Genomic DNA, 25,011 nt, shown 5'->3' with positions numbered 1-25,011 from the left:
TCCTTAATTTTATAGCTGCGGTCTGTGTTTTAGGGCTTACCACAGTTAATGCTGTAAAGGCTTTACCCCAGCACATGTTGTAGTCCAAGGAACTACGTCATCTTTTTTTGTATTTGGCTTAGTGCCAACTAAAGACTGATAAACCTTATTTTCTTTCTACCAGTAATGAGATATAATAAGAAAGTAATGAAAAACTGAGTGATTTCTATACAGAAAAATCATTATGAGATGCTAGGGAAGAAATAAAACATATTAGACATGGACTGTACTCTCAGAAATACCTTCCTAGTGCTGAAGAAGGTAAGACGAGTGCTCACAAAGATAACTAAGTACTGCAGAGCGGTAAAGCCAGTCCCCGCCTTCTTTACGCCCCTGGCGCATGGATAGTAGAGCAGACAGAGAATGAGTTTTGAAGCCTGGCCGTTTTTTTCACGTTCTGGCTCTGTGACTTAACATATTAGCTATGAAACTGTGGACAATATAGTTAATTGTTTATAGGTTTGTTTTATTGTCTCTAAAATGTAGATAATACCTTCATGATAGGGTTGTCATGAACATTGAGTGATCTCTGTGGTAGTTTTCAGCATAGTGTCCAGCAGCTGATAGGTAAGTGATCAGCAGATGGTTGCTGTAGGTGAGGGCAGTGAAAACAGGGATGGTGATGAGCAAGGCCTGAGCTTGTAATTTGTGACCCTAGACACCTCCTTTTTGTAGCGTGTTTAGGAGTTTTATTTTTCCCTATTGATTTCTTCTTCCCCCTCACTCCCTGCAGTTCTCTGCTGTCTTGGTTGCCTCTTCCCTGCAGTCCTGCTGTTCTGGTCTGGCTCCCTGTCTGTGGCCGAAGCAGGGAAGCATGCCCTCTGGCCCTTCTGAGCTTGCCCTGACCTTTGCAAGTATCCTGGAGTCACCTGTTCATTTCACTTTACCTGTATAGGACCCACCTGTACTCTTCTACATTCCTACCCTAGATTATTTGATAAATCACCCACGGTAGACTGATTTTGGGCATTCTGAAATTAGATTTATTTATTTCACAAACATTTATTGAACTCTCTTTGTACGCCATACTAGGTATGGTGGATAAAATATGAACAAAACAAGCTTGTTTCAAAGAGCCCACAAACTGGAGGAGGAAGACCATGAGTATATGTGTAATTTAATGTGATAAATGGTCTGTTAGTTTCATGAACAAAGTACTGTGGAAATACAGATGAGGAGGTGACTCAGACTTTTGGGAGGGAGGGATGTGAGGTGTGTAATGAAGTCTTCACAGAATAGGTGAGCTGGACTTGAGTGGAAACTGTTTCAACAGCCATGGAATAGTGATTGCAGGAAAGCAGAGAGTGTATTTCATTGCCTAATTAGGACCTGTTTTTGGAGACTGGGTAGATAATAGGATTGAATGCCATGCTCAGGATATTAGACATTGTCTTACAGGAAATACAGAGTCCTGGAAGGTTTTTAAGCTGGACATTGTGGCACTTTTAGATCAGTGTATCTAAAAAACATTATTTAACTATTGCATTAGAAAATGAATTGGAAGTAGTAGCAGCTGGAAGCACGAAAGACCAGCTATGTAAACAGTGATGAGGGCTTCAGTGGCAATGATTTAGGGATACAGAGTTCGTAGATTTAGGAGTGGTCTCAGTATATCTTCGTGAATGATGGTGTGTGTAATGAGTGAGGAATCAAGATTTTTAGTTAGTTTAGAGAGCATCAGAGATGTGAGTTTGGGGGAGGAGATGATTCAGTTTGGGTCATTCTAAATTTAAAGTGTCTGTGGAATATCCTGGTGGAGGTGGGTATCCTTAAAGTTAAAATTTCTTTGGGATTTGGGAGGGGGAGTGGATCAGGTCATAATGTAAGATACAGTAAATGAGAAGATTTTCTTAAATCAAAGATTACTGCTAGTGAAAAATCAAAGATCATTATGAGCCCAGAATAGATTTAATGAGGGGAGGAAGAATAGGAAAATTTGATTGGAGAGGGAGATTTCAGAGCTCAGGATCTTAGGGAAAAGCAATTTCACATGATAGTAAATTCTGAACATTCCCAAAGACGCAGAAGTACTTATTAAATGCTAAAAGGTTTTAAGGAAGGGAGTGAGACAGCATCCATCAGGGAAGGTATGAGAGAGCTTCAGAGAAAATGGCTTCAGAGAAGATGGCATTTGTGTTCAGCTCTGAAGAATGGGTGCAAACTTGGTGAATAGATTATGTAGAGGCATGTTAGAGGGAACCTCATAAATCCCAAAGTGAAAAGTGGTAAAATGAAGGGATTATTGCAGGAACAGAGAGAAGGCTACTTGATATATCTATATATCTAGATCTGTATCTATCTATATCTATATTGTGTTCAGAATGTATCCCACCATGTAATATGAAAAATAGAGACATTTATTGAAAAAGATGCCAGAAACATTATACATAGGACAGTGTTTCAGTCCCCTTGGAAGTAGGCACCTTAGGACCTCACACAGTTCTAGTCACCACCAGCTGCCCTGTCATATTTCCCTGAATCGCATTGACAATCTGAAATCTCTTCCCTTTCAAAGCTGATTTTAATTTTGGGAAAAGTTAGAAGTCACAGGGTGCCAAATCTGGGCTGTAGGGGGCTGAGTCACCTGGATGATAGAAAGTTTTGTGGAAAAAACTGCATGAAATGTGTGATGCATAAGCAGGCACGTTGTCATGATGAAGCTGCCGGTTGCCCATACCTGTGGCCTTCAGAATCATCCAACTAGTTTTCGTGGAGGAACATTCAAACTTAACACAAAATTTGAAGCAGGTTTGTTGCTCTACTCACTGAGTCTTTTTGAATGGCAGATACCACACAGTACACGTGCTCAATGAACGGTGTCTACTGCCCCCCAACGACTAGTGCAGTGAAGTCGTCATTGTTCACTCATGTGCATTCCCGTCCACTTTCTTGGCTGCCAGGTTACATGGATGTCAGGCAAACTGTTCTCATTATATTAACAATGGCTGGACTTTTTTCAGACAGCCATATATGTATGTTGGAGGTGAAATGGGAAGAGAGGTGAGGTCTAAAGCCTGGAGTGCCTCTCTGACCAAAGCTTGTATTTACTTTGTGAGCCAGTGAGAACTCACTAACAGTTTTTCACCAAGGGACCATGATTAGGGATGTGCTTCTGAAAGATCAGTTTAGCAACGGGGACTATAAGACGACACGGTTAAGGAGGTCTTTGGAGTAGTCTATGCAAAAAATGGTAGAGATCTGAATTACAATAATGGCAGTAGGAATATAGGAGGTAGAATTTGCTGGATTTGGGAACTGAATGTATTAGGACCATTAGAAAGAAGGAATTGTTATGTATGATACTGGTTTCCAGTATGCAAAGCTGGGACAGCAATTTTCAACCTTTTTTGTCTCATGGCATACAAAGATTACTAAAATTCTGTGGCACACCAAAATATATGGATTTTCTTGGTCTGACAAAAATAGGTATAATTTTGATTTATTCATACCAGGCAGTTATTGTTGTGCTGGCTGTTGTCATTTTTTAATTTGACAATCTAAAGGAAAAGAGGTCAGTGCCCTTGACTAAATAGTCAGGTATTGAATGTCTTAAAAATTCTTGAGGCACACCAGTATGCCTCTTGTAGCACAGTGGTTCAAAATCGCTGAAGTGGGGAAATGGTGAGGTTATTAACATAAATAGGAAATCCAGGGATCTGTTTTCTGTTGAAAGTGGAAGGACGTGGGGGGGACATAAAAGTGGTTTTATACAAATATACACATATGAATGGGGTTAGGGAGAGAGGTTTTTGGATTATATATGCTTAGAGAATAGAAACCATGTGAATAGGTTAAATTGATGTGGGAGAATAGGGAGAGAAAAGATCAGAGAATCATTTCCTTTTATTAACAGTAGAATGCAGGATGTCACTTAAACAGAGAAGAGAAAGTAAAAGTGATAAAGTAGAAAGTCAGGAGAGGGTTGTATTTTACCACGGGAGGAGACTGGACTGCTTCAGAGATAGGGGAGGGTGAGAATTCATATAGGCCCCTGTCCACTCAAAATTGATGAGTAACTTTCAATTTAAGTTTAAATTGGGTAGATTAACAAGTTAGATCGAATGTTATTAAGGAGAGAAGAAGTAGTAAGAAAGTATATATTTTCTGCCTATATTTTTCTTACTACCTATCCTCTCCTTATTTACTTCCAGAGTCAAAAAAAGAGGTAGTTGTAACCCAGGTGTTCATCATCTCGCTACAACCAAGAATAGTACCCTGGCATGACTTACTCTTACCTACTAGCGCTGGTAAGGAGCCATTAGTCCATTTCTCAACACTCTGAGTAATTCCAGGAGAGAAGCTTTGGAAAGCCAATGTCAGAAACATTGACATGAGGGATGAGGGAGCCGAGAGGGATGAGGGAGGCCCTGGATAGAGATTAGGAGAGACCAGTACAGCGGAACTTTCTGACCAGGTAGGAAGAACTACCGTTTATCAAGCTCCTGTCTGCCTGACTGCTAGTTTCTGTACACATCACCATGTACAATCTTCACTGAAACTCATTGTGGCACATAAGATTATCCCTATTTTACACTAGTGAGAAGAAATTTTTTAACTTAAAGTCACATAGTTATGAAAACCGTGCTTGTCAAGTCCACTGCAAAACGAATGTTGTTTTAGCTTCTGTTAGGTCACCACTGCTCCTTTCATATCCTCCCTAAGTCTCTCTCACACGTGGTTAACCCCTTTAGCTGAGTCCTTTAGAACAGTATATTTATTATAAGTCTGAAATACAGGTATTCTAGAAAAAGTAAGAAAATGTGATGGCTTATTTGTTGATCAACTTTTCTCCTCTAGGTGGCCATATTAATCTTCCATTTGTTTGGAACTACAAAAGAGAATATCTACAAGAAAATTTTCTAGGAAAAATATAAAATAATTTATCAAGTTTCCTTTGTTAATAATTTAAAATCATTTTTACTATGTTTTTGAAATTAAGGGCATTTTCTGATAATCGTCTTTTTGGGAAGAGTTAAATAGTAGGTTGTGAATATCTTATTTAAGTTCGTAAGGTAGAGTAACCTCTGAAATTCTATTCATGCAAATGAATACTTTCCATTTTTATATTGGAGATGATTTTATATAAAGAGCAAATTTAATATAAAATTATTAGAATGTCTATTATCTTATAGCTTTTCTTAGTTCACTATAGAGATTACCAAGTTGTATTTACATATTGTGGCATAGCTATATTATTAAAATCACATGATACCATTTTTTGAGTGAGCTAATTTAAAATTCTATTAAAAATAATTTTCAGCATTACTTATGTCTGAGGATACATATGTACCTCATATATATGCACACAGCTGCCGTTTTCTTTCTTATGTCTACTTCACAAGCTCTATAATTTTGATGTTACCTTAAAATTAGAAGCATGAAAGCATATTTTTAATTTCTTTTATTTACGTTACTTTTAAAATAATTTAATACTTGAATAATAAGTTATTTGTTATTTAAGTTATTTTCGTTAGTGCATTTTAACCGCTTTACACAGATTGTTCTATTAATTTTCACAATTTCTTTGTGAAGAAGATAAATACAAAATAACTTCTGTATTTCTTAAAAATCCCTTTGATACAAAAATGTTTACTATCTTAAAATAGTGAAAGTTATATATACACATATATATTACATGGCTTTTTATATTTTATTAAACTTTTTCTTTGATTTTAGTTTTTGTCCATGAACATTTCTCCTCTGAAGAATTCTTTAATGTGTATGTGTATGTGCTTTAAATGTGGTTAATTTGAAGGGAAGTAGATCCTGGAGACTTTTCCTGCATCTTTGTGTTTTGGAGATCTTTTTATGTGGTAAGATCAATTGCTCCCAGTAGCGCAGAAGTCTTTTAGTGCTACTTCTGCAAGCCACCTTTGTCCTATAAGATGAGATGTGTTTGCGCAGTTTAGGTTAAGGTGCCGCTTGCTGGGTTAGTGAATTAGAAAAATGTACCACCCGTGAGCATATACTATGCCATGAGAGTATAGTTCTGTGAGCACAAAGCACCTATCTGAGGCAAAAGGCATCCTCTTCCAGGTGTAAGGTTTGGCAACCCCCCAACACAGCCTGTATTGCAGCACCTACCTCATCCAGGCAGCTTTTGCAGTGCATGAAGTACACAGCCATACATGGTGGCCCTGAATGTCTATGTTTATACACTTCCAATCTCAAAATAAGTCAGTAAGATTATTGTGTTTTCCATGGTGGATCTACATGGATCCTTCACAGGGTTTGTTTGTTTGTTTGTTTGTTTGTTTGTTTGTCTGAGGTACTTGTTTGGTAGTAGGTAGCTGGAGTGATAGGAATTAAATGATAGACATTAAATATATCCTTACTTGATTGGTTATAAACCGATACCCAGAGATGTGATTTTACTAAAGATCATATAGTTCATTAGCAGTAAAACTGAGGCTGTGTTTATAACCAGAGAACAGGTCTATGCTTTTAAAAAGAACTATTCAATAAGAAGTGATAAGTAAGAGATACACTATAAATTGAACATGGGCTGTACCCATTTCTAGGGTTTGAGGCATATCTAGTAAGTGGAGGAATAATGCTAACAGAATATGGCAGCTCCTGGGCCTGACACTTTGTCTCCAGGTTTCTGTTTTCAAAGCCTATGGGAGGTGAGTCTCAGAGAGTTTTAGGGAGCCTTGCAAAGAGTCACAAAGGGACTGACAGTAATCTTACTGCCTGAGGGCAGCGGCGGTGGTTTAAACTGATTTGTATATTTGTATTCACTGTAAATTCAAGCTTATCAACAAATAAAATCTCATAGGCAACCATACCTAATGAGGGAGGCCAGTCTATTTGTGCTCCAGGGCATGTGATAATCTCTGTAAGGAGGTAAAGTGGAAAACTTGAAGCTATTTCTGAAGACTGTGCCTAGCATGGCGGCCAACTCTGGAGTTCCAGAAAAACCCAAGATGAGGGAGCCCTCAAGCTGAGGGATGTTTACTAATGTGGCTAGAGTAACATTTATTTTTACTGTTTTTTCAGGCACCACTGAAGTCTTTCTGTAGATTATTTAACTTTCCTCTTTACAGAAATCTTGTGATTTTATTCCTTATTATCTAATTAATTAATTATTTTCCCAATTTTGAAAAAAGCCCAGCAGCTTAGGAGCATTAGCGTGCTCAAGTTTACACAGCTATAAGAGCTGGGATGCAAATCCACGTTCAGTTGATTCCATAGCTTAGGCACCTCTATCAGATGCTCTCCTACCTAGTACAAGAATAAAGAAACTCTATTTTTTTTCTTTTAAGAATGCTGTCTCATTGTTCTAAGAGAACTACATGAAGTCTTTGACCATCTAGGAAAAGGAAGAACCGTACAACTGGGAAATTCCTGGACTTTTGGTGTCAAACTCAGATGTGAAGCACTTACTATGCCTTCTGTACTCAACAAAAAATGTGGGCAGTGTTTCTGCAAGCTGTTCAGACCAATAAGACCGTAGAGTTTGTATTCAGACCTCTTATCCTTGGAACCTAATACAGAAAGTTTGGGGGAGTACTAGTGATGTCTCTCTTGACCTACTAGGCATACTCCAAAAAATCCATAAGGGGTTTTTTGAGAAAGTACAAAATTCACCATGACAGACTCTTATTATCAATCATATACATAAGGGGAGAGACTTTTAAGAGTTGGTTCCCAAGGGAAGTATTACGTAGGATCTAGAATGAGCCTCTTATCACCTCATGACCATAATAAGGATATGACAGCAAGAACAAAAGCATCTCTACATGTGCCTGCAGTGTTACATAGTAGTTTCATTGGTATTTCTCAATATCTTGGCAGAAATCTTGACTGTAGACCTCTGCTTTAGATTATGTGATAGGGTATTTAGGAAGCCCCATCTGATATTTTGTCTTTGTAACAGTCTCAGTATAATTAGCAGTGTCACTGTCAGTATGGTACTCAAGAGCAGTTTCAGGAACAGAAGGCAGCAACTGTGACTGTGGGCACCTCTGGTAAGCATAGACCAGTCAGCCGATAAAGAGCTGTGTCTTACTTTGTGATGGACTGGTAGGAATTTATACAGTGAATACAAAGAAGTTAATGGTTTTCACTCATGTTCATACCACCCAGAATCACCCATCATTGATATTTTAACATAGTTTTTTTCCAGAAATTTTGATGGCTATAATTTAAAATTGTTTATGTAGTAACACACGAATACATTTTTCTTTAAAAATGTAACCTGAGAGAAAGCTAAATGTTTCCTTATCTTGAGCCTTTCCCAACCATTTTTATATATTTGGATAAGCAAAATCCACAAGCCTTTAACTAGACTCATCAAGAAAAAATGAGAGAGGACCCAAATAAATAAAATCAGAAACAAAAGATAAGTTACAACTGATACCACAGAATACAAAGGATTGTAAAAAATTACTATGAACAACTATATGCCAAGAAATTGAACGACCTGGGCAAAATGGACAAATTTCTAGAAACATACAAGATTCCAAAACTGAATCAAGAAGAAGCAGAAAGCCTGACTAGGCCCATAACAATCAGTGAAATTGAAGTAGTAATAAAAAAAAAACTCCCAGCACACAAAAGCCACGAACTGGATGGCTTCACAGGCACATTTTACCAGACATTTCAAGAACTAACTCCTGTCCTTCTCAAATTATTTAAAAAAAAAATCAAGAAGAGGGAAGGCTCCCAACCTCTTTACAAGGCCAGTATTATCCTAATTGTAAAACCAGGTAAAGACACAACAAAGAAAGAAAATCACAGGCCAGTATCTCTGATGAACATAGATGCTAAAGTCCTCAACAAAATATCAGGAATCCAGATCCAGCAATAAATTAAAATGATCGTACACCATGATCAAGTGGGATTCTTCTCAGGGATGCATGAATGGTACAATACTTGCACATCAATAAACGTAATACACCACATAAACAAAGTGAAAGACAAAAAAATTACATGATCATATCAGTAGATGCTGAAAAAGCATTTGATAAGGTATAGCACCCATATATGATAAAAACACTCAGCAAAGTGGGAATAGAGGGAGCATTCCTCAACATAATAAAGGCCACATATGAGAGACCTACAGCGAACATGATACTCAATGGGCAAAAACTAAAAGCTTTCCCCTTAAGATCAGGAACAAGACAAGGGTGTCTGCTTTCACCACTTCTATTCAACATAGTATTGGGAGTTATACACAGCAATAAAACCAGAAAAATAAAGAAAAGGCATCCAAATTGGAAAGGAGGAAGTAAAACTCACTATTTAAATGAATTTGACATGATAGTGTACATAGAAAACGTTATAGTTGCCACTAAAAAACTGCTCGACCTAATAAGTAAATTTGGCAAAATGGAGGGATATACAAAAGTCAGTATTCAGAAATTGAAGGTACTTTTATACACTGACAATGAAATATCAGAAACAGAAACTAGGGGAAAAATTCTATTTACTATTGCAGCAAGAAAAATAAGTACCAAGGAATAAACTTAACCAAGGAGGTAAAAGGCCAGTACTTGGAGAATTACAGAACACCGAAGAAAGAAATTAAGGAAGATACACCATACTGATGGACTGGAAGAATTAATATCATTAAAAAGTCCACACTACCCAAAGCAATCCATAGATTCAATGCAATCCCTATTAAAATACCAAGGTATATTTCACAGATCTAAAACAAATATTTCCAGATTTTATATGGGACCAAAAATGACCCCGGATAGCCTCAGCAATATTGAGAAAAAACAAAGTAGGAGGGATCACAATACCTGATATCAAACTATACTACAAGCCCACTGTACTCACAGCAGTCTGGTACTGGCATGAGAACAGACATACAGATCAGTGGAACACAATAGAACCCAGAAATAAACCCATGTCTTTATGGTCAATTAATGCTTGATAAAAGGGGCAAGAGCATAAAATGGACTAAAAATAACCTCTTCAATAAATAATGTTGGAAGATCTGGACAGGCACATGCAGAAAAGAAAGAAAAGAAAAGAAACTAGACCCCCAACTTACACCATGCACCTGAATAAACTCAAGATGGGTAAAAGACTTAAATATAAGCCATGACATAGGCAGTAAAATTTCAGATATCCCATGCAGCAATATTTTGGCCGATGTATCTCCTAGGACAAGGGAAATAGAGGAAAGACTAAACAAATGGGACTATATCAAATTAAAAAGCTACTGCACAGCTAAAGAAAACATCATCAGAATGGAAAGGGATCCAACCATATAGGAATACACTTTTGCCAATGATACATTGGACAGGGGTTTGATCTCCACAATGTACAAAGAATTCATATGACTCCACACCAGGAAGACAAATAACCCAGTTAAAAAATGGGCAAAGGACCTGAACAGACACTTCTCCAAGGAGAGCATACAGAGGACCTGGCGACACATGAAGGGATGCTGAACATCACTAGCCATCAGAGAGATACAAATTAAAACCACATGATATACCACCTCACACCAATCAGAATGGGCATCATTAACAAATCAGCCAACAAAAAGTGCTGGCAAGAATGAGGAGAAAAGGGAACTCTAGTGCACTCTTGGTGGGAATGCAGACTAGTACAGTCACTGTGAGAAGCAGTATGTAATTTCCTCAGAAAACTAAAAATGGAATTGCCATTTGACCCAGCAATTCCACTGCTGGGATTATACCCTAAGAACCCTGAAACACCAATCCAAAAGAACATGTGCGCCCCAATGTTCATAGCATCACAATTTACAGTAGCCAAGTGTTGGAAGCAACCGAAGTGCCCATCAGTAAATGAATGGATCAAAAAACTATGGTACATTTACACAATGGAATACTACACAGCAGAAAGAAAGAAGGAGCTCCTACCCTTTGCGACAGTGTGGATGGAACTGGAGAGCATTATGCTAAATGAAATAAGCCAGGCAGTGAAAGCTAAATTCAAAATGATTTTACCTACACGTGGAACATAATGGACAAAACAAACAAGCCAAATAGAACCAGAGGCATTCAAATAAGGAACAGACAGACAGCAACCAGAAGGGAGGGGGAATGGGGATGAAGGTAGAAAAAAGGGGAAAGGACTAGTCAAGGAACATGTATGAATGACCCATGGACAGGGACAACAGGGTGGGGATTGACTGTGGGGGTTGGGGGTGAGCTGGGCCAGGGAGAGCAAAGGGGGGAAAGATTGGGACAACTGTAACAGAACAATAAAATATATTTTTAAAAAGTTTGGTATATATCTTTCCAGTCCTGTTTTCATACTTTATATACACATGTAAAGTGTTCATAGAAAGTATACTTTGGGGTGTTTTAATACCTATGTAAATGTTTCATCTTTGGTCCATGGAGAAATGAAACTGGGGAGAGAGATGTGGTGAACTTGGGCTCTATTAAGCTGCCTAGGTTTGAATCCTGACTGCCATCTTCCTCTCCGTGCTAGTGTTTTTTTATCTGGGAAAAGGGCATAACAGTAATAAATATTTGTTTATAACAACAAATGGTAAGTGAATATTGGTTTATAACAGTGCCAGTCACTGAACAAATGATAAGCAATGGTTAACACTCATTTTTGTTAATAAAATTAGTATTATAATGCTGCTGTTGGGTAGGCATTCAGTGCATTTGTGAAACTCACCAGAGTATTAAAGAGGGGTTCCATAACCAGGGCATTTCCCAGCTTCATATTGCCAGCTTCTGCGATCTCCATCCTGTTATGGGAATGCCTGTAGTGCAGCACCATGATGGTGCCTGCCTTGACTTTCAGAACCACCTGCCCTTCTACAGTTCTTAGATCAGCCAGAGGCAGGGCAGGAGAGGCTGCAGGTATCATGAGGAGCTAGATGAGGGAATGTAGACAGGCAGCAAGTAGTGACCACCTAGGTAGACCAGATGGACACTGAGCATTTGTCTGCTGGGGTGCCAGTGTCAAGGCTGTCTCCTTCTCTGGTGTCTGTGGGAATGTGTAAGGATAGGGGCTGGAGCATTAGTAGATACTAAAGTAGGCCTTCTCTGGGCTCCTCAGGAAGCCAGGTAAGCGGCCTTGGTCAGCCTTCTAGAGTCCTTGTGGTGTCCTTGTAATGGCTGCTTGCTTTGGCAACACCAGCCTCAAAGGTATTTCCAAAAGAGGAGGCTAAGGCAACTCTGGCACTATATGGCTAAATGTCAACCTTGAGCTGATTATTGATGATGGTTTGGTTATTAGTGAAATAGGTGAAGCTTTTTAACTTACAAAAGGATTACTTTTTAGGGGAAAAATGTGTGAATATACTTGTATGTGTCTGTAATATATAAATGCTTAATATTTACACTGCTGTTGAGAGATGTCCAGCATATGGGGTGGGACAAAACTAGGTTTACAGTTTTTCGTAAGGAGAATAAGGTAATAATAATTAGTAATACAAGAATAAACTCTGTTTTGTGTACTCATAACTGTAAACCTCCTTTTGCCCCACCCTGCATATTAGGTTAAAAAAAGCAAGGTGCAGAAAAACTTGTGTATTATACTACTATTTTTTTTTATCTAAGAAAGGGGAAATATGTTTTTATTTGCTTATAGTTAAAAACAATGGGCCCTGGCCGGTATGGCTCAGTGGATTGAGCTCCAGACTGCCAACCAAGGGATCTCTGGTTTGATTCCCAGTCAGGGCACATGCCTGGGTTGCAGGCCATGTCCCCAGTTGGGGGTGCATGAGAGGCAACTGCACATTGGTGTTTCTCTCCCTCTCTCCCTTCCTTTCCCTCTGACTAAAAATAAGTAAAATAAAACCTTTAAAAAAACAATGAGAGGAAGAAACCAGAACTTCAAAAAATAGTTGCCTTGGAGGGAACAGGAGAGAGGGGACAGAGATGGGAACTGCACTTCTGACACACCTTGATTTACATAATTATAAAACAAATAAATTTTAAAACATATTCCCGTGAGGGGGCTATGCCTGCAGAGCCCCCTGCCACCATGAATGAGAATAATTCTACCAAGACATGATCTTCTTGGGGAGGAAGGCTGACAAGTCTCTCAGAGGAGAACGGTGTCAAGCCCCTCTCTCAGTGGGCTTTCATTGAGTTTAGCTTGCATAGGGATGCATATCAGAGAAAGAAGGTATGGTTTACAGATAACATTTCTGGGATCACAGGGGTCCTTCTGAGTCAGGGTCTGGTAGACAGGATGATGCCAATCGGCTGTAAAACCTTGGGAAACAAACTTATTTTGTGCTTGGACCTTGAACATTTCATTTGAGGACATTCTTAGCAAAGCAGGTTTCATGAGACTTTATGCATTCTTTCTTAGGCCTGATAGCCCCCCCCCCCCTCGGGAACTGCCAGTTCGGGCATAGGGCTGCACCCCACTTCAGCATTGTTTCAGGCCTGAATCAGGTGGGGGAAGCAAGGCAGCCAAGATATTAGGAGACTTCACAGGTAGAATGAGGACTCAGGCTATGATAAAGTTGGGGGATGAAGGTCTTTTATCCCTTCTCCACAATCCCCTAAGTCCTTCCCTGATGGCCCCTTCAAGACTGTGCTTGTCTTAGGTTGTTCCTTTTTTGGGGAATCTTACGTCATTGACTATCCAGCCATCCTCCAGGAGCCAAGCAGGGTGATGTGAAAGGGGCAGACACTGCACCCCTGCTGGGAGGATAGTTTTGTCTCCTTATGGTCTCAGGGTCCCCTAGCCATGGGACCTTTTTTGCCTTTTGGTGGGATTATAGCTCCTGAAACCAGGCAGAACGGTTCCCAACGTATTCTCTAAACAATAAAAGCACAGTGAAACAAAGGAACCTGACTGTATTCAGTTAACTTATCCATACAGAGAGTTTAATTTTTTTTTCTTAAGTAGAAGTTGGGTTGATAGGAAGAGAATGTTGTTACTGTAATCAAGTGACATGTCATAGTTGCCTCGACTAATTGGTAGCAGTGGGAATAGAGGTGGGGATATTTGAGACATTTTGAAATGATTAGATTTTGGATTTGATATTTGGGGGTATCAGGAAATGAGAAATCTAGGATGGATCCCTGGGTTTTTGGTTGATCGAGGAGGATGTTATGAGAAAAAGTAGGATAGGAATAAGAATTTTGTGGACACATTAAACCAACTTTGAGATGTCCATTTAGAATGTCAAGTTGATAATTCACTTTTGATTATTTAGATTAAGGTTCTGAGCTAGAAATAAAATTTGGGAAACACATTATACTGCTTTTGAATTGGTTTCTTAATTCTTACTTGGGAATTATCTATAATTTTTAGGGGTGGACCCTAGCAGGTATGTTTGTATTTCATGCCTTTTCCCCTGTGGCTGTGGTTGGTTGATCCCATGTTCCAAAGAGAAAGTGCATAAGCTACTTTTGGGTCCCTGTTTCATGCACTTTTTTAAGGCTTAGTTTTTAAGTTATTTCTTTGATCATGTGATATATCATTGGATTTTTCTTACACATTTATTTCCTTCTGCTAACTGTATCTCTGCTTGGTTTCTGTTGCTAATGGATACAAAAAATGTACCTAGAGACCCTTGTGCTTTATAGAAGCTCTGTAATAAATTTAGATAATTTTTGAGATTCTTTAGAAATATCACCTCAATTTTCCCCATTTAACCCATTGCTGGCATCTGTCCTTTTGTGAAAAGCTGCTATTGCTTGAGACAATCTTTTAGTGAGTCAAGGCCATAGGCATCTTTTGTTTAAGTTTCAGAACTCATGGTGCTTCTTTTAGCAAATGTGATAGGTTTATTCTTTCTGGATCTAATAGCATCAATATTAAAGATCTCTTGCTGTTCAGACATTTTTATGCTAAGGATAAAAGTATATATTAAAACTTTTCCTCTTCCTTGGAATTTCCAGAGAGTGATTCTCTGTAATAACTTAAAGAAATAACTCAGTTCATCATCTTACTGAATATCTATAAATTTTTAATATATTTAAATTTTAAAATAACAAAAGCATTTGGTGCTACATACATGTGGTTGAAGTTTTTAATACGGTGAAAATTGTAGAAGTTAGCTTCATCAGCGTAAAGTATGAGGTCTGTCTGGAAAAAGTCCAGCCATTTTTAATATAACAACAATGGTTTGTGTGATGTCAATGTAACCTGGCAGCCCGGGAGAGTGGACTGGAATGCACATGCATGACCATGACAACTTCACTGTCCTAGTCAGTGGGGATTGTAGATGCTGTTGAGTGAGCATGTGTACTGTGTGACTGTCACATTAAAAATGACTGAGTGAGTAGAGCAATGAGTCTGCATCAGATTTTGCATTAATTCATCACAAAAACTATTCAGATATTCAGAAGACCACAGCTATGAACAAGTAGTGATTGGCAGCTTTGTCATGACAACACGCCCCTACATGCATCACGTCTCATGTAGTTTTTTGGTGAAACATCAAATCACCCAGGTGACTCAGCCCCTCTACAGCCCAGATTTGGCACCCTGTGACTTCTGGCTTTTCTCAAAACTAAAATCACCTTTGAAAGGGAAGAGATTTCAGACCATTGATAAGATTCAGGAAAATATGACGGGGCAGCTGATGGCGATTGGGAAAAGTCTGTAAGGTTCTAAGGTGCCTACTTTGAAGGGGACTGAGGTGTCATTGCCTTGTATACAATATTTCTTTTTTTGTATTGTTCAATTACAGTTGTCTGCATTTCCTCCCCACCACTCCCCCCACCCCAGCCAAATCCCCTGTACAATATTTTTTGTATCTTGTGTTATTTTTAATTGTTGTTCAAGTAAAATTGTCCCCATTTTCACCCCACCACGCCCCCATGCCCCACCCATCTCCTCCTCCCACCCTCAAACCCACCCCGTTTGGCTTTGTTCATGTGTCCTTCATACATGTTCCTTAATGACCCCCCCTCCATTATCCCCTATTATCCCTCTCCTCCTTCCTCTCTGGTTACTGTCAGATTGTTCTTTATTTCAATGTCTATGGTTGTATTTTGCTTGCTTGCTCATTTTGTTGATTAATTTCCACTTATAGGTGAGATCATATGGTACTTCTCTTTTATGCCTGGCTTGTTTCACTTAGCATATACTTTCCAGTTCCATCCATGCTGTTGCTAAAGGTAGGAGATCCTTAGTTCTTTTATTTTGTATCTTCTTCAGTAATGTGTCTATTTTTCATAGTATCTGACTGGATACCTTCTGCGCAGACCTTGTAGTTCAGAAAATATTTTCCTACTCTATTGTAAAACCTTGTCAAAATGAAGACCTGTTTATTCAAAATAGGGCTAAATTCAAAGTAAATGGTTTCCCCAAGTTAATTAGGTTTTTTTAAGTCCATTTATTTCAGAACCTTACATTTCAAATTAACACATTTTAAAATTTGTAAGTTTTAGTATAGTTTAAGGGAGGACATATTCTCCGTGTGTGTGTTGTTTTTGCATCCAGGTAAGAGGGACTTTAAAAACAGAGTAATGCTACTGGCATTTTTGAAGGAATATTCTTTTTTTTCTGAGTTGAAGACTGGAAAAAATCTTCCTCTAGCAATTTCATGTCTCTGATATAATAGTAAAGTTATATTAATAAATGAGAAGGATTTTTACCAATTGATACACACTTTTCATCTTTCTGAACTTTGGTTTAGAATAGCAACTGGATGAGATCTACCATCTTAATGAAATGGGGTAAAGATTCCTGGTGTGTTCTTACCACAAAACAAAACAAGACACAATGAAACATTTGGAGGTGATAGTTATGTTTATTACCTTGATTGTGGTGACAGTTTCACAGGTGTACACATGTGTCCAAGGTCATCAAATTGTACACATTAAATATGTGTAGTTTTTGGTATATCAATCTTGCCTTAATAAAGCTGTTAAAATAACAAATAGTAGAATAGCATTTGTAGGAACTATTTTGTTGGTGTATTTATCAGTAATAACTAGTAGATTCTGTGTATGTGAAATCAAAGGCAATAATAAATGAATGAAATTAAATGTTAAAACAGAAACTAGATTTTCTAAGTCTATAAAGGAATGTTTTATATTCTTTGTTTCTACTCTAAATAAAACGTTTTCTATATGGCTTAACAGGGGTGTCCAACCTGAGGCCCGCAGGCTGCATGCAGCCCAGGATGGATATGAATGAGGCCCAACGCAAAACTGTAAATTTACTTAAGACACTATGAGGTTTTTTGTGGTTACATGTTGCAATGTATTTAACATGTGACCTGTGACAACTTCTCTTCTTTCAGTGGGGCCCAGGGGTTCCAAAAGGTTGGACACCCCTACGCAAGATTAGAACTTTTAAATCTTGAGAAAATTATAATTTCAACTAATCCTCCAATATTTAGCAAACTTTATTATAATTTGTATTTATTTTTGGGAAAAATATTCTTTTTTACTTCTTTATAATATAAATCATATACTACAAAAATATTACTTAATTTATTTTAATGATACTAAAATTTATTAAATACATTTGCTGTAAATATTTTATAAAAACAAATTTATTGAGATGATTTTACATGTAAAATTTACTATTAAAAGTGTATAATTCAGTGATTTTTTAGTAACTTGACTGAGTGGTACAACTACCACCGTAAATCATTTCTAGAACATTTTCATTTCTTAATAATATCTGTCATGTCCACTTATAGTTAATCTGCATTCTCACCCTCGACTTCAGGCAGTCACCATCTGCTTTCCATAAATCTGCCTGCTATCAGGGTGCTTCATGTGAAGGGAATCATACCATCTGCAGTCTCAGGTCTGGCATCTTTTTTTTCACAGGCTCATTTCTTTATGTGGGTGTGTCAGTAGTTTTTTCCTTTTAATACTTGTTATCAGCCCCATTTTACAGCTGAAGAAACTATAAAATTATAGTGGGCCCAGGATTCAAACAGCCAGTCTGATTCTGTACCCCTTTTTAAAAAAATTTGTATTTGTTGACTTTGGAAAGAGGGAAAGGGAGAGCGAGAGAGACACTGACCTGTGGTTCCACTTGTTCCTGCACTCACTCATCGGTTGATTTTTGTGTGTGCCCTGACTGGGGACCAGACCTGCAGCCTTGGCATATTGGGATGACACTGTAGCCACCTGAGCTACCCAGCCAAGGCTGTATCCCCCGTTTTCAATCTCTACATTTTCTACTTCTGTAATGAATCAATTAATGTAATATTTATTTTTATTACTGTGGTGTTATTATATTGATTAATATAGTTAAATGAGGATTCTAACTAATTTAGATCCACCATTATGTAGTCCTTTAAAACCAGAGTTTAGGTTAATATTGTTTTTTCATTGGGTTTGTTATGATTAGAAAGTTTTTTTTTAAGATTTTATTTTATTTTTTAGAGAGGGAAGGGAGGGAGAAAGAGAGAGAGAGAGAAACATCAATGTGGGGTTGCTGGGGGTCATGGCCTGCAACCCCGGCATGTGCCCTGACTGGGAATCGAACCTGCGACACTTTGGTTCGCAGCCCGCGCTCAATCCACTGAGCTACGCCAGCCAGGGCTTTATTAGAAAGTTTTATGAAAAGAATAAAGGTGGCATGTACTTTGTCAGATTTATCTTTGTTTGCCTAGCACCTGTCAAATAATGTAGCACATAGAAAGGTATCCTGTAAATGTTTATTGAATTAATGTAGCCAAAAAAAAAAAGTAACTTGGATTTTTCTCTAGTGTTAGGTATAGTATTTTCCCCTTCATTATTTATTCACTTTTTTCTCTATAACCTAATTTGAAGAATTGTTTTTTTAAGATTTTACTTATTTATTTTACATATATTTTTTTAAGGTTCTTTTTTTTAAGATTTTATTTATTTATTTTTGGAGAGGGAAGGGAGGGAGAAAGAGAGAGAGAGAGAAACATCAATGTGCGGTTGCTGGGGGCCATGGCCTGCAACCCAGGCATGTGCCCTGACTGGGAATCAAACCTGCAATGCTTTAGTTCACAGCCCATGTTCAATCCACTGAGCTACACCAGCCAGGCTCTTTTTTTTTAATATATATTTTTAAAGGTTTAATATATATATATATTTTTTAAAGGTTCTTTTTTTTTACTTATTTATTTTTTAGAGAGAGGGGAAAAGAGAGAGACAGGAAGAGAAACATCAATTTGTGGTTGCCTCTCACACACCCCTGACTGGGGACCTGGCCTGCAACCCAGGCATGTGCCCTGACTGGGAATCAAACTGATGACCCTTTGGTTCTCCGGCCAGTGCTCAACCAGTGAGCCACACCAGTCAGGGCTAATTTGAAGAATTTAATGTAGATAATTTTTTTGAAGATTTTGTTTATTTATTTTTAGAGAGATGGAAATGGGAGGGGGAAAGAGGGAGAGAGGATCATCGATGTGGGAGAGAAGCATCGATTGGTTGTGTTCATGTGTGCACCCCGACTGGGAACCAAATCTGCAATCCAGGATGTGCCCTGAGCGAGAATCGAACTGGCAGCCTTTCCCTTTGCAGGATGATGCACAACCAACTGAGCAATACCAGTCAGGGCTGTAGATCATATTTTCAATAGATGTTTCATTAAATATCCTGAGAATATTAAAATGTTTTAAAATGCAAACGTAGGTTGACTAGCTCAAAATGGGGGATGCAAGTTATATATTATGCAAAATTTGAGTAACAAAAATGCCTCCTTTTTTTCAGGTTAACATTTTTTGCATGAATGAAGTGTCCTCAGTGTCATGTTAGTGGCCACATGATCTTAGTTTGTCTCATCGTTGGTACTACTAACTTTGATTTAAATGGTGTGCTCTCTGTTTGATTGCTCCATTTTTAGAGGGGTTTTCCCCCCACTTTTTGATGAGTTGACATGTTGAGACTGTATGAATATCCTGTTCCCCAACACTCAGTGGTTTTACCATTTTTTGATGAGTCTTGCCTAAATCAATTATTAATATTTTTTAGCCTTAGTACTCATAGGTTTTTTATATTCAGTGTTATAATCTATAGCTGTTCTGTGTTTGGATGTTCAGATTGCTCTAACTTTGGCTCTTGGTGGTTCGTTCAAGCCGACTCCTGCACTGCTCTGACATGCCTTATCATATCTTGAGCACTTTCATACTTGAAATAATTTTTGACAGAAAAGTCTTCTTTTCCTTCTGTGTTTTTCCTGCCCAGCTCAAGAATCAATCATTTTTTAAAAAATTTAATAACAAGCCTGGCTAGTGTAGCTCAGTGGATTGAGCATGGGCTGCGAACTAAAGCATTGCAGGTTTGATTCCCGGTCAGGGCACATGCCTGGGTTGCAGGCCATGGCCCCCAGCAACCGCACATTGATGTTTCTCTCTCTCTCTTTCTCCCTCCGTTCCCTCTCTAAAAATAAATAAATAAAATCTTTCAAAAAAAAGAGCTAAAAAAATTTAATAACAAAGTTTATTATCAATATGTTGAGAAGAGACTTATTTAATAAATGATGCTGGTAGAACCTCTCATTTACCTGGAGAAAAAAATACATCCACTGAAACCAAAAAAAAAGCATGAATTTTAGATGTGCTGAACAAATGCCAAATCCAAAAGTTTCAAAACACAAAAATCATGCAAAAAAATCTAATAATTGCAAGACCTTTCAAATCCTCAAACCTTTCCAAATCCAGAAGCATCCCTGGCTGGTGTGGCTCAGTGGAATGGGTGCCTGCTTGCAAACCAAAGGGTCGTCAGTTTGATTCCCAGTCAGTGCACATGCCCGGATTGTGGACCAGGTCCCCGGTATGGGGCACGTGAGAGGCAACCACACATGGATGTTTCTCTACCTCTCTTTCTCTCGCCCTTCCTTTCTGTCTAAAACTATAAATAAAATATTTAAAAAGAAAAAAATCTATAGAGAAAGTTATAGAAATATTTAACCAAGTACAATAAAAGATTTTTGTATGGTAAAATACATAGTAAACCAGATCCATAGATAAAAAATCAACTTGGGGAAATATTTGGGATTACTGGTTAATGTGTACAGCATACCAGGAGGGCTTACTGATTAACAGACAAAACATGAATCAGATTGTGAATGGACGCTTCATATAAAAACATATTCATATGGCCCAAAAACATCTGAAAAGGAGTTGAGACACGGTAGAGTTCAGGGAAATGCAAATTAGAGTGGTAATAAGATTTCTGCTTTTCTGTTGGAAATGTGAATCTACCTTAAATAGAGAGCGAAATCTACTAAGGATTTTCTACCATTGGCTCATTTGCATGTCTTCTGAGAATCCATCCTGTAGAAATCAAAGCCTAGTATGTAGGATATGTGTATGACAGTATTTCTTGTGGCTTTATTTGTAGTGGAAAAGCACTGAAAATAAAGTGAATATTCATTAAGGGGAATGGTTGAATAAATTTTGCTTTCTTCTCATTAAGAAATAAATAATTGATTGCAATGAAAAAGAATGAATAAAGCACTATAGTGGGTTTTTTTTTAGAGAGAGAGAGAGTTCTATGAGGTAGTGTTCAGAGAGAAAAGCAAGATGCAAAAATATTTTTTGCATGTGAAATATTCATAATAAAAAATTATGTATTGCTAAGGGTGTAGTTCTTTGAAGAAGAGAATTTATTTAACTCTCATACCACAATCCAGGGTGTGTAGGGAGTGATCTGCTCAGTGATGTCACTGGGGACCTCGGCTGTTGGGGAAGTTCTACCATCCTTAGCATATGGCTTCAGTCTCTGGGTCTGGGGTGTGGGTGGTTCTCCAGTACCTTATCTTTAATTTTCTTCAGAAAGAAAAAGAGCATGGGGAGAAAGCCACCTTATTTTGTAAATTGTGCAAAGTTGCCTGAATCATTTCTGTTCTGTCATCCGCCTTGCCCATACCTAGTCAGGTGGTCATGCAGCCTCATACGGCACAGCCATGTGCTTTGTCCATATTTGCTGGTGGTCTTTGGGCCTCAAAGAAAGAAAAGGGAAGGGACACAAATGTCCCTAGTGGCATATGCATTCTTGCTCTTGCTCACATTAGTGAATGATTCTGTGAGCCTGGCAGAGGACATAAAAATGTACTAGGTTGTTATTATGGAATGCACCATGCAGGTGTTGATGTGGGAGAAATGGAGAAGAGAGGGGGAGATTTTAAATAAAAAAATGAATGGGTACCGAATACAAAGAAGCTAAACAAAAAATCAACATAATCCAATTATGTTTATGTTTCATATAAATTATATTTGTATATGATGTATGACAATTTAAAAATTGGAAAGAAATACCAGCATGCACTAACTACGTACATTAAATATGACTTCTTCCCTTAATGTGATTAGTTCTAGGAGATTTAAAATTATTGTTTAGCAAAATTCCATATATCTCTAAGCCCCAGGGATAAGATAACAAGAGAGATAGATGCCTTTTTTTTAATTCTTTTTAAATAAGTACAGTGAATAACAATGGGCACTACGAAATATTACAAATTAACATTTTGAGAATAGGGTATGCTGGAGGTACTAATCAGGAAGAGCCTTAATCACTAACATGATGATTTCCTCTGACTGGTACCTAACAGAATTCTCTAAAAAACATGATTGTAACAATTAGCTATCTGAGTAAGTCAAGTGATGATTTTTTTATGAATCATTTCTTTGGCAGTTTGCTGTGAAGAATGTTAAGATGTAGAAATAAAGTGACTAAACAAACATATAATCAGTTGTGTTGCTGATAATGCTTTGGAGATTGCTGGACAGTACAGGTGGTTGACATCAGTAATGTTTTCAACCTTACAATTTAATTGCTATGTGGTTATAGTACATAAAGGCAAACACAATTTTTTTTTCAGTAAAATTTCAATGGCTACATTTATTATACTTTATCAAAAACTTACAGTTTGGCCCTGGCCAGTGTGGCTCAGATGGTTGGAGCTTTGTCTTGTAACCAAAAGGTTGCAGGTTTGATTCCTGGTCAGGGCACATACCTTGGTTGGGGCATGTATGGGGGGCAACCAGTGGGTATAAAAAAAAGAAAAAGAAACTTGTAGTGTGTAGTTATTCATTACATCAAAATAAATCTTGCCTTTTTTGGGTAAATTTTATTCTTTTTGGCATGATTGATGTAGTTGACCAATATTAAAGCTTTGTAATAACATTAAAAGGGGTTCCTTGGTATTTTAAAATGTGTAGATATTCCCACCTAAATAACTTTAATGTACTTTTTTCCCTTACAAACTTATTAATGGTTATTATGCTATTATATTTTGTTTTCTGCTAAATTAGATATCAAATATTAAATACAATTTATACATGCAAAACTGCTAATAGCAAAAAGTAGCATTTTGAATAAGAAATCTGCTTTTCTGTAGGAGTGAATATCGAGTACTCAAGTCAATAGATTGTGTTCCTTCCTAAAAAATTAAAAATGAAACTGTCTTCTGATCCAGTGATTCCTTTACTGAGAATTTATCTGAAGAAACCTGAAACACTAATTCAAAAGAATGTAAGCACCCCTGTGTTCACTGCAGAACTATTTACAATAGCCAGGATTTGGAAGCAGCCCAAGTGCCCATTCGTAGATGAGTGGGTAAAAAAGTGGTGGTACCTTTATACAATGGATAGTACTCAGCCTAAAAAAGAAGGAAATTTTACCCTTTGCAACAGCATGGGTGGACTTGGAGAGCATTGTTCTAAGTGAAATAAGCCAGTCAGAGAAAGGCAAGTACCATATGATTTCACTGGTGTGCGGAGTCTAATGAACACACTGAACTACCAAGCACAATAGAGACAGACACGTAGAAAGAGAACAGCAGGCTGATAGCTGTCGGGGGTGGGGGCCTGGGGGGAGTGTAGGGACTGAACAAAAAAGAGAAAGAACTCATGGACAAGGACAACAGTGTGGTGATTGCTGGGGGGAGAGGGTTGGGGAAAGGTGGACAAGGTTGTAGAGGGATAAGTGGTGATGAACAGAGACGGGGTAGTGAACACACAGTACAGTTTACAGATGATGTGTTAAATTGTGCACCTGAAACCTGTATAATTCTGTTAACCAGTGTCACCCAATAAATTCGATAAAAAGCAAAAAAAAAGTTTGTGTGTATTCTGTTGAGTAAAATGACATTGGTAATTGTCCTAAAATTTAACTAGTTATCCTATTAAATGCATACTTTTGTTTTTATTTTTAAATTGAATTTATTGGGGTGACATTGATACAGGTTGTAGGTGTATAATTCTGTAACACATCATCTGTATATTCTATTGTGTGTTCTCCTCCCCAAGTGAAGTCTCCTTCCATCACCATTTATCACCCCCTGCCCCCACCTTACTCTGTGCTACTCCCCCCAAACCCCTTCTCTCTGGTAGGCACCATACTGTTGTCTGTGTCTATCAGGTTTGGGTTTTGGGGAGCGGGGGTTTGTTGTTGTTGTTTTGCTTAATCCCTTCAACTTCTTCACCCAGCCCCACCCAGCCCCCCTCCCTTCTGACAGCTGTCAGTCTGTTCTCTGTACCTATGAGTTTGTTTCTATTTTGTTTGTTTGTTTTGTTCATTAGATTCCACATGTAAGTGAAATCATGTGGTATTTGTTTTTCTCCAACTGGCTTATTTCAGAATCAACCGTTTTTTAAAGCAGCCTGGTCCCTGTTTGTGAGGCGTGGTGTTTAGAAACCAAGATCTAGAAGTGCTTGCTACTACTGGGTGGCGTTGCTGCTAGGCTCTCTCCGTGGACACAGTCCATTCTGATACCATTGATTGGAATCCACAGGGTTCTTCCTCCTTTCCCCGTTCTGCGTTTGTGTCTCCTTTCACCTGTAGTAAGACCTGTGGTTCCCAACAGCATTCGTGCACTTACTTGCTTAGTCCTACAAGGTGCACAAAAATAGTTTGGGAATTGCTATACAAGTATTATACTACTTTGAACAATAAACCTATTAAATAAAATTCAAGAATTGTTTGCATTCCATTTATCCTTAGAATATATCCTATGAAAGATGTGTAAGTAATGTATTCAGAAGTTATCTGGATTAGTTCTGTTTCTTTTCTTCATTGTGGTTACTTATTTGGTATAAATACATTTCAGTTTATTTTTTCATTTCATTTAGTGTTGGGTTTTCCATTTTTAACTTAATTATATTTTTGAATATGT

The 25,011-nt window shown here is 37.9% G+C and overlaps 1 protein-coding gene across 2 annotated transcripts in view; it reads left to right on the top strand.

Moving 5' to 3' along the window:
* The window catches only part of SYT14 (synaptotagmin 14), a 216,597-nt gene that overhangs the window by 58,272 nt on the left and 133,314 nt on the right, over positions 1 to 25,011 (top strand). The window lies entirely within an intron of this gene.

The sequence above is a fragment of the Phyllostomus hastatus genome, unplaced genomic scaffold (genome assembly GCF_019186645.2).
Source record: "Phyllostomus hastatus isolate PE091 unplaced genomic scaffold, TTU_PhHast_1.1 phas_contig_283, whole genome shotgun sequence".
NCBI lineage: Eukaryota > Metazoa > Chordata > Mammalia > Chiroptera > Phyllostomidae > Phyllostomus > Phyllostomus hastatus.
The sequence above is the reverse complement of the archived record's forward strand: the minus strand, read 5'-3'. Positions and strand labels throughout refer to the sequence as shown.